General features: G+C 37.4%; 1 protein-coding gene and 1 pseudogene across 1 annotated transcript in view; both read left to right on the top strand.

Moving 5' to 3' along the window:
* The window catches only part of TRHDE (thyrotropin releasing hormone degrading enzyme), a 768,585-nt gene that overhangs the window by 86,527 nt on the left and 665,145 nt on the right, over positions 1-16,913 (top strand). The gene's annotated exons all lie outside the window — the stretch shown is intronic.
* Positions 3,392-4,068, top strand: LOC134603675 (solute carrier family 25 member 3-like; annotated as a pseudogene).

Raw genomic sequence — 16,913 nt, 5'->3', positions numbered from 1 at the left:
GCCCACTGCAGTCCCTTTTCCCAATTGCAGCCATCAACCTACTTTTCCTAACCCCCAATTACAGCCCATACCCTCCACTACAGCCCCTAACTCTCAACTACAGCCCCTGTCCCCTCACTACAGCCCCTATACCCTCTTTACCCGTGTAGACAAAATGTATTGCACCAGCCCTGCCAATACTAATTGCCCTGTCAGGGATTCCGTGATGGGGGACACAGGCAAAGAGAGAAACTGTATTTCTCTCCAAAAGAGTCTTCTGAGAAAAATTCTTAAGGAGAAAAAAATGTTGGAAAAAAAGTCTGTGCTCCATTTTGTATGTTTTGTCTTGTTGGCAGTGACTAAGCTGCCCTACTATAGTTAGTTGAAAAATGTTAGTTAGCGCTCATGGCTTTTCTTTTTGTTTGCTTTATTTAAATTGTTTTGTTTGCCAGACCTATTAATAAAAAGACATTGATTTCTAAAGAAATACAACCTTGTGTGGTGTTTCAAACCTTAAGACTTTGTGATTATTTGGTCCCAAGTCACAGTGTGTATGGTCTCAAATGTCAGTCTATTACAGAAAAAAATATTTAAATGTATTACTCAAATTATTGCCTCGTCACGTCGTTGCCAAACGTAAAACCAAAATGACCAGCAATTGTGGCAGGATGACACGTTTCATTTCTGTTATCCTTGCTTCCAACAAGAATGGTTTCTAATGTAGATCAGTTTGGCACTGTAGTCTTTTGATACTTCTCCATGGCTTGTTTAAAAAATGTAAGCACTACTTTCAGAGATTTGCAATTCTTATTAAAAAAATAAAATAAAACATGTATTTGTATTTTTAATTTAGCAATTTTTAAAAAAAGTAGTCCCGGCATGATTTGTTTTAGTGGGAGGATATTACATAAAGTAGACATTTCTTCTTTCTATATTGTCAGCATTCTTAATAATTCCAAACAGCAACAACAGAGAGTTTGATACATGGAACCTTAGGCGATTATTGATGTCACTAGCATTTTGTTATCCTCAAGGCAGTTCTCATAATGGCAGAAGTGCAATTGTGTATTTCACAAATCCCACCAAGACTTCAGTTTTTGTATCAGTGCCTTTTCTAATTGCTATGTTAAATGATCCAGTGTATGATCTTTTGAAGCTAGAGGCAAGCCTTCTTTTAATACACCTTGCCCGCTTTTTCAGTTCTACATGTTATGGAGATAATAACATAGGAACCTGCAGGCATCGATAATTCTGAAGTTCAGTGTTCTTGTAGGCAATTTTGTCAAAGTAGCTCATTAGATAATATTTACTAAAATGTCAACATGTAACAGAAAAGTCATGCTAATTCTAAGATAATCTTTATTAGCCAATTAATATAAATATCTAATATCTATTAGAAATATCTAATGATAAATGATTTAGGTAATATATAGCTGAATAAAAAGCTAGTAATGAATGTGGGTGGAATGGCTTTCTGACAGTGAGGAGATCATTATGATAGAAACTAGTGAAATAAGAAAGGATAGCAAAAATTAAACAATGGAAGACGAAGAACGGACCTGGAGAAGGAAAAAGGTCCAGAAAGACTTGGCAAGGAGAGAGGAGAGGAACATTGCAACACCCTTTTTTGGGTGGAGAAAATGTTGCATGTATGTGAAGAGATGAAAATGATTCATTAGTAATATTTTTCTTGAAGAGAGGTAGATTGGGAAGGATGGATATGAATCCATCTGAATATTGCTTCTGGGAATAGGTTACATAGTTACATAGTTACATAGGCTGAAAAGAGACATGTGTCCATCAAGTTCAGCCTTCCTCATATTTGTTTTTTTGCTGTTGATGCAAAAGAAGGCAAAAAAACAAACAAACAAACAAACAACAGTTTGAAGCACTTTCAACAAACTAGGAATAAAAAATCCCTCTGGACCCCAAAATGACAGTCAGATTAATCCTTGGATAAAGAAGCTATACTGCAGCTACCCAACAGTTAAAAATGATATCCTTGAATATTCTGCTTTTGCACGTATGCATCTATTTGCTGTTTAAACATCTGTCAGACTCTGGTAAAACCACTTCCTCAGGCAGAGAATTCCGTATCCTTATTGTTTTTACGGTAAAAAAAAGTTTTCTTTGCTTTAGACAAAATCTTCTTTCTTCCAGTCTAAACTTATGACCTTGTGTCCTATGTAAAGTCCTGTTTGTGAATAGATTTCCACACAATGGTTTGTATTGGCAACTAATATATTTGTATGAAGTTATCATATCCCCTCTGAGGTGAAATTTTTCTAAACTAAAGAGGTTTAAATTTGTTAACCTTTCTTCATAGCTAAAATGTTCCATTCCTTTTATTAATTTTGTTGGACTAGAATGCAGTAGACATGTTTGTGTTTTATACTTAGCTCCACTGCACACCTCATAACAATAAAGGCATCAGTAGTGATTACTGCAGAGGGAAAGAGAAATTCCTTTAAAGCCAAATTAGTGTTGTTCATATGAAATGTATTAAACTGCTGTTGGAATTACTCACAGGGGACTTTTATTTAATTTAACTGGGGGTTTAGTCACTTAGTCCTAGCAAGTTGTGATGAGAAAATAGGCAGGTGTCAAAAAACAGGTAAAATTACGCAGCACATACACTAAATGCATTTATATATATATGGCCATTTTAGTTAAAATAAATAAATATAGCTAGTAACTATCTCATTATCTACTTGAACACTCCTGCATGTATTTAAGTATCATTTCTAAAATGTCATTTTTAAGTGAATATATCATATTATACTAATTACAGACAAATAATAGGAACCACAGTATCAGTTTAAGGAACCAATATTTAGAGTTTTGGAAATTAAGTACTCAGGGAATTTAATTCAGGAAGGTGAAAAAAAAAAGTTTTTTTTAGCACTTGTTAATATGTTTTCTCCTAAGAATTATATATATATATATATATATATATATATATATATATATATATATATATATATATATATATGTATATATATATATATATATACAAATTAAAGTCTTGTCTTGGCACTCACCCTTTCCAAATCTATAGGTTAGAATGCCTGGGTGCTATCCCACGTTGTGAAGTATATATACAGAGAGATAAGAGATGCACTCACAGGGCTTGATACGAAAAAATAAATCACTACTTTATTTTCCAAACAAGGTTTACATCATCCGATCAGATGATGTAAACCTTGTTTGGAAAATAAAGTAGTGATTTATTTTTTCGTATCAAGCCCTGTGAGTGCATCTCTTATCTCTCTGTATATATATATATATATATATATATATATATATATATATATATATGTATATATTATTTTTTTAAACTGATGGAAACATATACAATTAGTGACTATGCCTTGTAAAAGTATGGAGTTTCTCTCTGAGCCAGTAAGGGGGCAAGTGAGCTCCATCTTAGGTGCTACCAAAATGTATTTATCTTTTGAGCAGCTAGCCCGGGTAAATCCCTTCAGTGCTCCTCACTTCCAGCTGGGACCAGAATCTGTAATTTCAAGAAAATGTGCCAACCCTCAGGCAAAACCCACTTGTCACCTTGCTGCTGCTGCTGCTGCTGTACATGATGGTGATTTAAGCTGTGAATATGGCTCAACAAAATGTTATGCAATGTGTGACTTTGTTGGCATCATCAGTTGTGGTATAACTCACACTGCTGTTGTACTGTTGGATTTGGTGAAATGTTGCATCAGGTGGACCTCTACAGTGGCTTTCCTGTCACCCAACGTTAATTGGCTATTTAATGCAGAAATTGTGAAACTTTGGTTTCTATGAAATGTTTAAAATACTGAAGGGCAATCTTCTAGGGCCGGAAGATGCTTATATGTGGCGTACAACCCTCTACCCAGCTGCATCTGCCAGAGCAGGGAATATTTTTCATACATCTGCAAATACAACCAGGTTATACAACTACTCTGAGGCGAGCTGCACCCAAGATATATGCAGAAGAATGGCAATGGGCTTTCTACCAAGGTGTTGCTCCTTTTTTGGATGAGACAGATCCCATACATGATGAAATGTGCATGCTTTGAACATACAGTTGAAATACAACCTGTATATTGATGATGAAATACGCTATAGAAATGTATATTAGGTAGCTGCAAATTCAGGCATATCTCCCTCTTAAATAGGGTGGAACATGTTGATATAGAAAAACAAAGTGAGTATCTTCTGATATAACACAAAATAAGAAGATAGAGAGAACAGAGATAGTGCAGATTGTATAAAAGTAACACATTTATTTGATACAGATGCACTTACAAGAAGTCAGATGACAATCAACATATCTCCACAAAGAAGGTGGTATCCAGGAATCCAGCGAAAAGCAAGAAGGAATCCCAAGGTGGCATATGCAGTAAAAGCAAACAATATAAAAACAAATGAATATAAAATAATAAGTCCTACGTGTTTCGTCCTGTCACACACATCCCTGAAGACGTCCTGATAGTACGAAACGCGTGGGACTTGTTATATTCATTTATTTTTATATTGTTTGTTTTTACTGCATATGCCACTTTGGGATTCCTTCTTGCTTTTTGCTGAAGTCCTGGTAATTGAATTGAACTTGTTTTATTAAATCAGACTTTTGGGCAATCTGCACCGAATTTCAATGTGTTGCTATTTCTTTTTTTCTTTTTATATATGCACTGATGAGCCATAACATTAACACCACCTGCCCATGTAGGTCCCCCTCATGCTGCCAAAACAGCTCTGATGCATCAAAGCATGAACTCCACAAGAACTCTCATGTGTTCTGTGGTATCTGGCACCAAGACATTAGCAGCAGATCATTTATGTCCTGTAAGTTGTGAAGCGGGTTCTCTATGGATTGGATTTGTTGTTCCAGCTCATCCCCCAGATGCTCAATCAGATTGAGATCTGAGGAATTTGGAGATCAAGGCCACATCTTGAACTCTTTGTCATGTTCCTCAAACCATTCATGAAAATTTTTTGTAGTGTGGCATAGTGTATTAACCTGCTGAAAGAGGCCACTGCCATCAAGGCCCCCCATTGAAATGAATAAGTGTATGTGGTCTGCAACAAAGTAATACCCACATGAATGCCAGGATCCAAGGCTTCCCAGCAGACCACTGCCCAGAGCATAGCACTGCCTCTGCTGACTTACCTTCTACCGATCCCATAGTGCATCCTGGTCCATCCTGCTGCCATTCCTTTCCCAGGTAAGTGTTGCACACACACACAGTAATCTACCTGATCGGAAAAAAAATGTGATTCATCAAACGAGGCAACCTTCTTCCATTGCTCGATGGTGCAGTTATAATGCTCACATGCCCATTGAAGGTGGTTTTTGAGGTGGATAGGGGTCATCATGGGAACTCTGACTGGTGTGCAGCTATGCAGCCCTATACGTAGCAAACTGTGATGCATTGTGTGCTATGACACCTTTCTATCATAGCCAGCATTACATTTTCTGGAATGTGAGTTACCGTAGCTCTTTTGTTACGGTCCATCTGTTATCCTTCTTTGCACCACTTTTGGTAGGTACTCCCAACAAAACATATTTTGAAGATGATCCGACTCAGTCATCTAGCCATCACTATATGGCCCTTGTCAAAACCATAGATCTTTTTGCTTGGTCATATTTTCTACTTCTAACACATGAAATTCAAGAACCGATTGTTTACTTGCTGCCTAATATATCCCACCTATTGACAAGTGCCGTTGTAACAATATAATCACTGTTATTTACTTCACCAGTCAGTAGTTTTAATGGTGTGGCTGATCATTGTATACTGCACATTTTTGATCATTTGTAAGAGTCTAAAACTGTAAATAACAGGTATTTGTATTCTCATTTGCATGCTCCACCTTTCTTTTATTGTTTTTGAATATTTTATTATACTCTAGAAAATGGTTCATCTAAGAGTGTTTTCTAGAGTGTTGGATTAAGTGAATCATTAGCAAATCATTTAACTGTTAATTTAGCACTTAAAAATCGTGAGCTTAAAAACACTATTGTGGCATTGTGCGGCTTCTAAACACTATGCATTGTATGTGAGGGCTTCAGCTCCCATCATCCTTTACAGCATTCGATTTATACGAGGTGAAAGCAAGCTTTAGTTAAGTGTAACTTTTAATATATGCATTTTGTGATTATACATGAACACAGTATATATTTCTATCTATTTGAAGTTGGTATGCATGTAATGGTTTCTAGTCAAAACAGAATGTTTTAAATGCTGAGCATTGTTTGACAGAAGCTGAAATGTCCCTGTTCACAGAAGAGCGCAGTGAGATTACAACATAGTTAAAAACAGGTCTATTTAAAATTATGCCACAGGTCTAGTATTTGTGCTGGAAGGCAAGACCTGTGGCTAATTATGCATGCTAAAAGTACATTAGTAGGATTCAAAAAAATGCAGAGCAAAAAGAAGCAACAAGTATTTGTATAGATTAACAGAAACAAGAAAGCTATTGGCAGAGAGAGGCATAATCTGCTAAGAACAGGCTTAATCTTTGTTCAATTTGGAACTATGTACATTTGCTATACCGCCACCTTCTGGTCAATAAGACAAACACAACTCTAACAAAGAAGACCTTTGGGCTAGCGGTGTCTTGCTTGCTTGAGTTATTGTTCACACCATCATGAAGGAAAGTCCCCTAACCAGCATCATGGAGGAAGGTAACCTAACCGTAAGTCTTCTCTAACTCCAACAAAAAGTTACCAAATGGTACCTTCCTACGTGATGCTGGTTAGGGTACCTTCCTCCATGATGCTGTGTACAGTAACAGTAAGAAGATACCGCTAAACAAAAGTTCTTCAAGCAACACTCAAATTCTGTCTACCCCTCCCAGATGCTGATGAACCATGATTATAAGGTTATCAAATATTTCCAACGAATTCTGGGAGTTGTAGGCTTTCAACATCTGGGAGGGAACGGTTTGAGATGCCTGCTCTAGATCCTGCTACATAAACAGAACCTTAACATCGTTAAAATTACTATAATGGTTGGGTTTTTTTTTTTTTTTTATAGGCAGCATTTTCATTGTCAACAGCGGGTGACTGGGATTTACCCGCTGCCGCTACATAAAGCCAGTTGCTAAGTAGCGGTTAATGGCTCCAATTATTTTACATGGTCAACACTTTTGTAAATGGCTGACTTTATTGATCTGCTGCATAGTGTCCCTAGGCTTTTCTTTCAAATGTTGTCAGCTATGGTAATGAAAATGGCTGAGAGAAAAGTCTAGGCGGATCTGAAGGTGAAAAGCTGATGGTAAAAAGTCTAGGGATATTAGCTTAAACAATTATATACCGTATATACTCGAGTATAAGACGAGTTTTTCAGCACATTTTTTGTGCTGAAAAACCCCCACTCGTCTTATACTCGAGTCAGTTGTCTGTATTATGGCAATTTACATTGCCATAATACAGACATGGACCGGGGGCTGTCAGGAAGCTGTAACTTACCTTCACAGCAGCTCCTGTCAGCTCCCTTCTCTCTCCTCCGGTGCATGCAGCTCCCAGGTCAGCTCCCTCTGCAACTCTCGCGAGAGCCGCGGGGTCAGAGCGTTGCCACGGGTTACCGTGGCAACGCTCCGCGCGGCCGTGAGAGTTGCAGAGGGAGCTGACCTGGGAGCTGCACGGACGGAGGAGAGAGAAGGGAGCTGACAGGAGCTGCTGTGAAGGTAAGTTACAGCTTCCTGACAGCCCCCTCCTACAGCCCATCCACTGGACCACCAGGCAGTGAGAGCCCCCCTCCCTGGCCAGCTAACAAGCAGGGAGGGGGGGACGAAAAAATAAAAATAATAATAAAACAAATAATAATAATAAAAAAAATATTAAAATAATAACATAACAAAAATAATACAATTAATAATAAAAGAAAAAAAATAATAACATTAAAAAAAATATTAAAATAATAATTAAATAATAATTAATAAAATGCCCACCCCCCACCAATGCTCTGCACTCACACACACACTGCACTCACACACACTGCACACACACACACACACACACACTGCACTCACACATACACACACTGCATTCATACACACACTGCACTGCATTCATTATAAACACACTGCACTCACACACACTGCACTCATACATACACACTGCACTCATATACACACACTGCACTGCACTCATACACACACACTGCACTGCATTCATTATACACACACTGCATACACACTGCACGCATACACACACACACTGCACTCATACACACACACTGCACTCATACACACTGCACTCATACACACTGCGCTCATACACACTGCACTCATACACACACTGCACTGCATTCATTATACACACACTGCACTCATACACACACACTGCACTCCATTCATTATATACATACTGCACTCATACACACTGCACTCATACACACACTGCATACACACACACTGCATTCATATACACACTGCATTCATTATATACACACACTGTAAATAAATATTCAGTTAATATAATTTTTTTAGGATCTAATTTTATTTAGAAATTTACCAGTAGCTGCTGCATTTCCCACCCTAGTCTTATACTCGAGTCAATAAGTTTTCCCAGTTTTTTGGGGTAAAATTAGGGGCCTCGGCTTATATTCGGGTCGGCTTATACTCGAGTATATACGGTAATTCTTAATGCAGCATCTGGATTATAAACAAAATAATCTTAAAATCATTTCTCTAGTATTTCTTTCCATCTGTAAACATGCAGTTACAAAATCTAAATAAAACAATTTCTAAATAAAAGAGCAATAGAAATCAATTTCTTGCCAGTGTAGTAATTAATCAGGAGTCACGTCTGACTATGACTAAATGGCTAAATCCACTACTAGCTAAGACAATACAATGTATGCAAAATTCACAATTCTATAGACATAATTCCATGTATAGTAAATGCACATTATCAGAAGATCCATCCTGCAAAAGGTCAGATTTTATGTTTCCACAGCGTGAGGAAAGAGCTCATGTCAATGATACATTTGCACATGCCAAAACCACATGTCAACTGTTTGCAATCAATGGTCTAAACAACACCAGCGAGTCAGCATGCATGTCAATGTTTATCAAGGGAGAAATCATACAAACTACCGCAATACAGATCAGCTTTCTGGTTGTGTACAGCACTAATCACTCAAAATAAAACTTATGCTAGACAAATTGTATGCAAACACTCTCACAAAGATCTCATGTGCATTCCAGCAGTTTAACCCTTTTATTTGTGATGCACAGCAGTACCACTAGGTATAGTCACCCATGCTACCACTGCATACCTCCCAACAATGGGAAGTATGGAATTATGACAGGTTGGTAGGATCCTGACTGGGTCCTGACGAGACATCACCAGTGCCCATAATGAGTGAGTCCCCCCAGAAAGCTAATTTCCACCCACTAAAATTCTGTCTGGCTTTCCCAGGCTGCAGAACCATTCAGGAAGCACTTCAGCAGCACTCACTGCTTGGACCTAATGACCACTGTAGGGCTGCCAGGGGACAGTTCAGAACAAGATCCAGGGACTACACGCCCAAAGTAAGACTGTTGGTAGGCCTGTCATTGGGTTACTACATTTATATAATGCACATCATAACATCTGTGCAGGATAATATAAAATAACAAGTGCCCGGATGTATTGTACGTAATGTGTTAACTCTGACATATTTTTGTACATACTTTTGTAATTCTAATTAAGTTTTAGCTGATTCATTAAAAACTATTACTTTTTATCTTTTTGAATTTTATAGAAGTATGGGATGTGTGTGTGTGTGTGTGTGTGTGTGTTTGTGTATGTGTGAGTGCATGTGTGCATGCATGTGAATTGGTGTTTGTTTGTGTTTATTTGGCATCTATAAGTCCAAGACCATCCTTGAGAGGTGCTTTTTAATTGTTTTTTTTTCTTTTAATTAGAAAATTATCTTGTGTTACATTGATTGTCGATGGTTTAGTTTTTGTATCTTTTGTTTGGTATATTAACAATAGAGGAATGTTAACAGTCATTTATGGTAACTTTGTTTTTGTTTGTGTCAGTTTATACTTAGCTTAGTTGAGGCCAATGCATGGTAAGAAGCAACAGGTTCATCATTTTCTAAGAAAAATACAATCCACACTAAAGATTAAATCCAGGTGGAATCTGACTAAAATATTACAATAATTGGTAAATCAGCTGACATACGAGTCTCCTTGTCTTTCCGTATTGGAAAGTATGGAGTGACTCATGCTGCTGCTGGCAATGTCTTTGCGGATTATCTCAGACCCAACACTTACATCCTCAGAAGTGACAACAAGTGCTCTAGTCTAATCCATGGATTTTTTTATGTTAAAGGCAAGTACAGTGCATGCAAAAAAACACTGCACAAGGTAATAACTCTAAATGACATTATGTACATTATGTAGAAATTGATCCTAAATCAGCAGGCATGTACTTTAAAACTATGGCCCCGATTATATATTTTTTAACACAGTCTGATAGAAATACTGTTCAAATGATGTATCTACATAAGTCACAATTAAAGTCTATGGGCATGTTTGTTGATACATTATTTGAAAGTTTTTCTACCTACAGACATGCCTATAGAATTTAAAGGTGACTTCTGTAGATGCATAATTTAAAAGGTTTTTATAACAGATTGTGATCACTTGAAAAACGTTTTTCAAAAATATTAAATCGGGGTCTATGTTTGTATGTCAGATGATTGAAAGAATATTACGTTTGATAATTCTACTTCCAAAGTAGTCTAAAACTGTACTTACATTCATGCAGTATTAAAGATGAATTGCCTTGTTAAAATTGCAGTGTCTCATGAAAATAAAAAAGTTTAAAGGACCACTATAGGCACCCAGACCACTTCAGCTTAATGAAGTGGTCTGGGTGCCAGGTCCAGCAAAGTTCAACCCTTTTTTGCTGTAAACATAGCAGTTTCAGAGAAACTGCTATGTTTACCTATGGGTTAATCCAGCCTCTAGTGACTGTCTCATTGACAGCCGCTAGAGGCGCTTCCTCGCTGATTTTCACAGTGAGAAGACGCCAGCATCGATAGGAAAGCATTGATAATGCTTTCCTATGGACTGGCTAAATGTGCGCGCAGCTCTTGCCGCGCATGCGCATTCATCCGATGACGGAAAAGAGGGAGGAGAGTCCAAGCGCCAAGGGAGCCCAGCGCTGGAAAAAAGGTAAGGGATTAACCCCTTCCTCTCCCTTCAGCGCCATGGGAGTGGGACCCTGAGGGTGGGGGCACCCTCAGGGCACTATAGTGCCAGGAAAACAAGTTTGTTTTCCTGGCACTAAAGTGGTCCTTTAACATGATTTACCCAATTGTCTAATTTCCCGAGAAGTGACAATTCCCCTTTAATTGGTTACATATAGAAATATTGAGTATTGTCTTAAAGTTTAGAGCACACATGCTGAACAGTATAATAAATCATTTTATAAGTTTACATATCAAAGATCATGAAAAGAGCTTTCCATACATAAATCCTGTCAAGAAGGTCTCTATAAACTATGCATTGGATAATCACATCTATTGATTTACTAGTCAATTGCGCCTGAAAATTACTGAGTCTAAAATAGAATGGTCAGTCTTTCATAAAATCTCACTAGTCAGGAATAGTGCTTAATATTTCCCAAATGAATTAATATTGTTGATGTGCATAAAATAGTAAATTCTTCTTGCATGGTTATATTATTTGTACACAACCCAATAAGCATCACATTTTTTAAATGCTATTTCATTAAACTGTATTACGTACAGGAATTTTACTTTTAAAAAATAAAGAATACAATTGTAAAAGTAAGTCACAGGTGAAAGCACATACATTTTGTTCAGTGAGAATGAGGTGTTATTTGACATGACATCAGGAGCTCCAAACGGAACAATAGTCCTTTATATTCACAGGAGCTGATGAATTCCTAGTAATGTACCATAATAGATTCAATGTTTTGTCCTTTGACATCAATTTTCATCACTAGTGGTACTGGATACAAATTCATTTGGACAATTATATTTCTTACAATAATTCTTATTTTACTCAAAACTTTTTCAGAGAGTTTCATTCTTTTGACAAGTGTGTAATTATGTACCCATTTAGTTACCTGTAACTTTGGAATAAATCTATTTCTTTTCAAAGCAGTAATTGACTCTAAAATCCAAAAATAAAAACAGCCTACCAATATCATATATTTTGCAATTCTTATAATGAATCAAGCATAATAATGGCCAATTTACTAAGCAGATTTAGACGTTGATATTTTAGGGGTTGTACAAGTGGGCCATTTTCATTCACTCATTTTACTGTGCCCTTTGTCCCAATCTTTTAAATTATTTGTATTATTATTTACTGGGTGTTGTCAGGGAAGAGGTTAACTACAGTGGAGCCCCAAGTTTGGTCCTGATAAGACCTAGACCTGTTACGAATACCTTTTCATTGGTAGCATTAATTCTCCTCTCCTGTAACATAGAGAAAACTATATCTCCAGTTACATAATTTGTGGCAATTATTTTTTTTTTTTACCTTCTTTTTGTTTTTAAGAGCAGAGTGAAATGCAAGTTTCAGTAATGACACATAGCATGAGAGAGAGGAAAACAAGAAATAAATATGAGTGACCATGAAGAAAAATAATAAGAGAAATACAGGCAAAATAAGAAGCTGAGTATGTATGTATGGTCCTAGCTGGTATAACAAGCTTACGGCTAGATAGAGTTGCTAGACATGGTGATATCTAATAATATGAAATATTAAGTCAAGCTTAGTCATAAGATACTGCACAGTTGCCCTTTATATGAGGAAGAGTGTTAGGTATGGAGAGCAAGAGAATAGTACACAAGCATAGCCTATACACTGAGAGTAAATTCAACAGAGAGAAAATACATTGGTCACCGTATAAGACATAATAAGGGAATAACACAATGCATAAGAGTAAGGGAGGCATAAGGAAGTAACAAGTATTAGATCAGCCTATGCCATCTAATCTGTTCATTTGGCAGCAGTAAAACAGGAGTCCCAACTGGACCCAATCACCAGCTTCAGACTGTGCTCCGATCCAATCCACTGGTCTCGATGTGTCCAGCGACCAGAGTACTTCCCCTCGATTTTCCTCCAACATTCTGCCGTGAGCGCAGGCTGATGGTCTCCTACAACATGTGAGCCTCATGAGGGGTAACAACCCCATAAGGATCGTGGTCCAGGAAAGCCTGTCCTCCTTCGAGTAGGTCCACTCCTCAGTCCTTCAATAACATTTTCATGCACCATATTTGCAGTTATTGCTCAATGTGGGTTTATGGTTGTGGGTGCAATGTTTTAATGCTGTCAGGGGTCCGCAGGCGGCTAGGAGGGGAGGCTGCACGCAACTTGCAGCACTCACCCTCAGTCCATTGCCGCCTGAGGTCTCTCCTCCTCCTACCTGTCGGCGAGCGGCGTCTCCTCTCCGACGCTCACCGCTCGCATCCTTCACGCCTCCCAGCGGCAGCATGTATAACGCTGCACGCTGGAAGGTCGTTAATTTATGCAAACGCCGGGGTCACGTGAGTGACCCAGCGTTAAAGCAACAGTACCACAATCACAGTGGGAGGCTTAGATATCTCCCACGTGTGATTGTTAATTCTGATTGGAAGTTATCCAATCAGAATTAAACCTAGGGTATTTATACTTACCTTTCCTGTTCCTCCCTGCCCTGTTGTGGTCTTTGCTTTATAGTATTGATACTGAACTTGTGATTTCTGGTTACGTACTCTCTGGCTTGTTAAACTGACTTTGTGACTTTCTCCTACCCTTTGACCTCGGCTTGTTTCTCGTTTTCCTGTCTTCTGGTTCCCCTGACTCGGCTTGTCTCCTGACTATTCTGTGTGTGCTTAGCCCGGCCACTCTAAGGTCCGGTATGGCACCTTTTCTGTGTGTGTGTGTGTTAGCGTGTTGGGTTCCCGGAATAGTGACAAATGCAATGAGTGTATATTTAAGTCTGAAATGTAGGTGCTAATGCTGCAGGAAATGATAATACTTAATAAAGTATGGTATAGGGTTAAAACCGCAGGTGTTACATTTATAAATTACATAATACTCTGAATTCATGAAGATTTGGGGATGGATTCAGAGTAAGGGCTTACTATGCCTACCGAATGGCAATTCATTCATTGACGTCTATAGAGAAATTGCTATTCAGTAAGCATAATAAACCTTTACTTTGACAAAGAGAATCCAGACCTCGATGTTACAATGTGATTCAATGATCAGATTTTGAGAGCAAACATTTTATGACCAGGTTACTTCATGCAGGTTATAGCATCATAAGATTGAGCCTTTATGATGAGAAACATTAGTTATTAGCTGCGGTTCCTGTTTTGTGTTAAAGAATGTAAAATACATTTTGGAATTTTTAAGTCTACTTCTGAAATGAACTTACTAGCAGAAATCGTATAGTGCAGGGATAATTTTTTTCTTCACACTTTACTAGGTTCTAGCTTTCCCGGAGAAGTAATCTTAAAAGTATGCACTTAACCTTTGTGCTAATTGTTTCCTGTTGGGGTTATTCAATAAAACCGAGAATCAGGTGGAGAAATGATTAAGTTCAAAATATGAAAAAGAGTGAGTTGGATTCAATGGTGGAATTGGAGAATATGAAACTGAAAATTTGTAATTTGCATGTCAGTTTTTCACAGTTCAAAATTTAGTGAATAAACTCTTATATTTCTGTACCCAACCTTGTTCTACCGTTTGCATATTTTTTTAAATAATACACATACACCTTTTATAACTATCTCTTACCTGTATAATAAGTTGAGACATTAGTTATTGTCCTGTAAAAAAAGTTATGATGGTCCAGGAACTCAAGTTTAATCCAGTGGGCAGATTTATTGGAACAAAATCAAAACAACGTTTCGGCCCACAACACGGCCTTTGTTAAGGCTTTGTCAGGGCTTTTGCAAATCACATTGTGAGGATTGGCCAACCTTAGCCCGGTTGCACCATGGGATCCAGGAGAGTGTGGTATCCATATTAGTAATTGTATTCATTATTGTCCTGTCAGTAGTGTAAGCTTTAGTCAAACGACCATCTACAGAATTGACAAACAAACATTGTCAATGACACAATCCCTAACAATGTTAGTGAAATTTTTTTTTTTAGCAATAATCGTCCCTGTAAGAAAAAATAGTGAAGTTTTTATGTGGATTTATTTTGTTGGAATGTATATGAAAAACACATACTTAGCCATTCCCGTAGCAGCAGCTTAACCTTTCAAATGGCATCAGTAATGCTTTTTGTAATGGCATCACTCAGCATTCTAAGAGATGTATAAAATCATATTATTTCTTAATGCATGCCATAATGTAACCATGTGTGTTGTGCAAAGCAAGGCTCTAGAAACATTTCATGTTTATTTTTTCTCAGCTCTGAAGAATGCCTGAAGATGCATAAAACACACTCAATTCATAATGTGCACATTATCATTTTATCTTAGCTTCCACTGAGTTGTAATATATTCACTTTTTATTTTAATGACAATCTGGCAACCTCATTGATAGTTTTTTTAATTTTTCATGCGTAAGATAGACTGTATCAGCCAATAGAGAAGATTAAAGGGACACTATAGTCAGCAGAACAACTACAGCTTAATGTAGTTGTTCTGGTAAGCATAGTCAGTCCCTGCAGGCTTTTTGCAATAAACACAATTTTTTCAGTAAAAAGGCAGTGTTTACAATTGTGCAGCACTGACATTCAGCATGGAGAAACTGATCCTCATAGAGATGCATTTATTCAATGTGGTTTGGCTCTGCCCCCTGTCCCACCTTTTTGGCAATCTCAGCCAATCCAATGCTTTACTATGGGGAAGCATTGTAATTGGCTCAGATCATCATTTCTGATGATGTCAGCCAAGGAGGCAGATTGGGGGGCAAAGCCAGCACCAGCAGACTGGAATAAAGGTTAAACTTTACTTTATTTATGAGGGAAAGCAGGGGGCAGGGGGACTATATGATGTTTTTAACACTATCGGGTCAGATATACATGTTTGTGTTCCTGAGCCTATAGTGTTCCTTTAAGTTTCTAACATGGCGTTTAATTTGACATGTGATGTTAAATACTGCACTTCTTTGTTTATGTTAAAGGAACACCATAGTGAAAGCACTGGATTGGCTGAAATTGAAGCAGTTTTGGCCAATCACCACCTCCTTATGGAGATGCATTCAATCAATGCATCTCTATGAGAAAATGTCAACATCTCCTTGCAGAGCATGGAGACACTAAATGGCAGTGCTTCTTACTGCCTCTAAAAGGCAGTGTTTGCATGAAAATGCATGAAGGTAATTATTATACTCACCAGAACAAATACATTTAGCTGTAGTTGTGCTGGTGACTATAGTGTCCCTTTCAGCTTTTCTGAAATCATATAAATCATATTTTATTTTCAGTATCCTGAATTGGTGAAAAACCTTATGTCAACTAATTAGAGAAAACATATACTGCATAACATTGAATGTAGGGGATCAAACATACTTCCCATTTAAAGAAAAGACATTCAGATGAGCAGAGTTGTAATGCAGGTAATTCAGGCACTCATAGATTTCCACCAGTGCTTCAGAGAAGCAGGACACACAATATGTATATATTTAAATTTTTTTGTCTAAAATCAGGACAAGTTCAAAATTTTAAAACACAGAATACATGCTAAACTAGAGAATGTGAATGCAGAACTAAATATAAATATATTTTTGACGTTTCTAAGAAAACGTGAAAGATATTTCTGTAGACATTGCGGCTTATTTTAAGTGACTTTATCTTAATGTAATTGTGCACATTTTGCTTTTGAGAATGAATCCAAATAAAGACAGCATCATTATCAGCTATGCTTGGCATTTACTCTAGTGTATTATACTAATGGTATGGACTGTCATAACATGCCACATATTATTAAATCTTAACATACAATCAGTCTGTATCTGGGACACGGTAGA

This window comes from Pelobates fuscus, chromosome 3 (genome assembly GCF_036172605.1).
Source record: "Pelobates fuscus isolate aPelFus1 chromosome 3, aPelFus1.pri, whole genome shotgun sequence".
Lineage (NCBI taxonomy): Eukaryota > Metazoa > Chordata > Amphibia > Anura > Pelobatidae > Pelobates > Pelobates fuscus.
The sequence above is the reverse complement of the archived record's forward strand: the minus strand, read 5'-3'. Positions and strand labels throughout refer to the sequence as shown.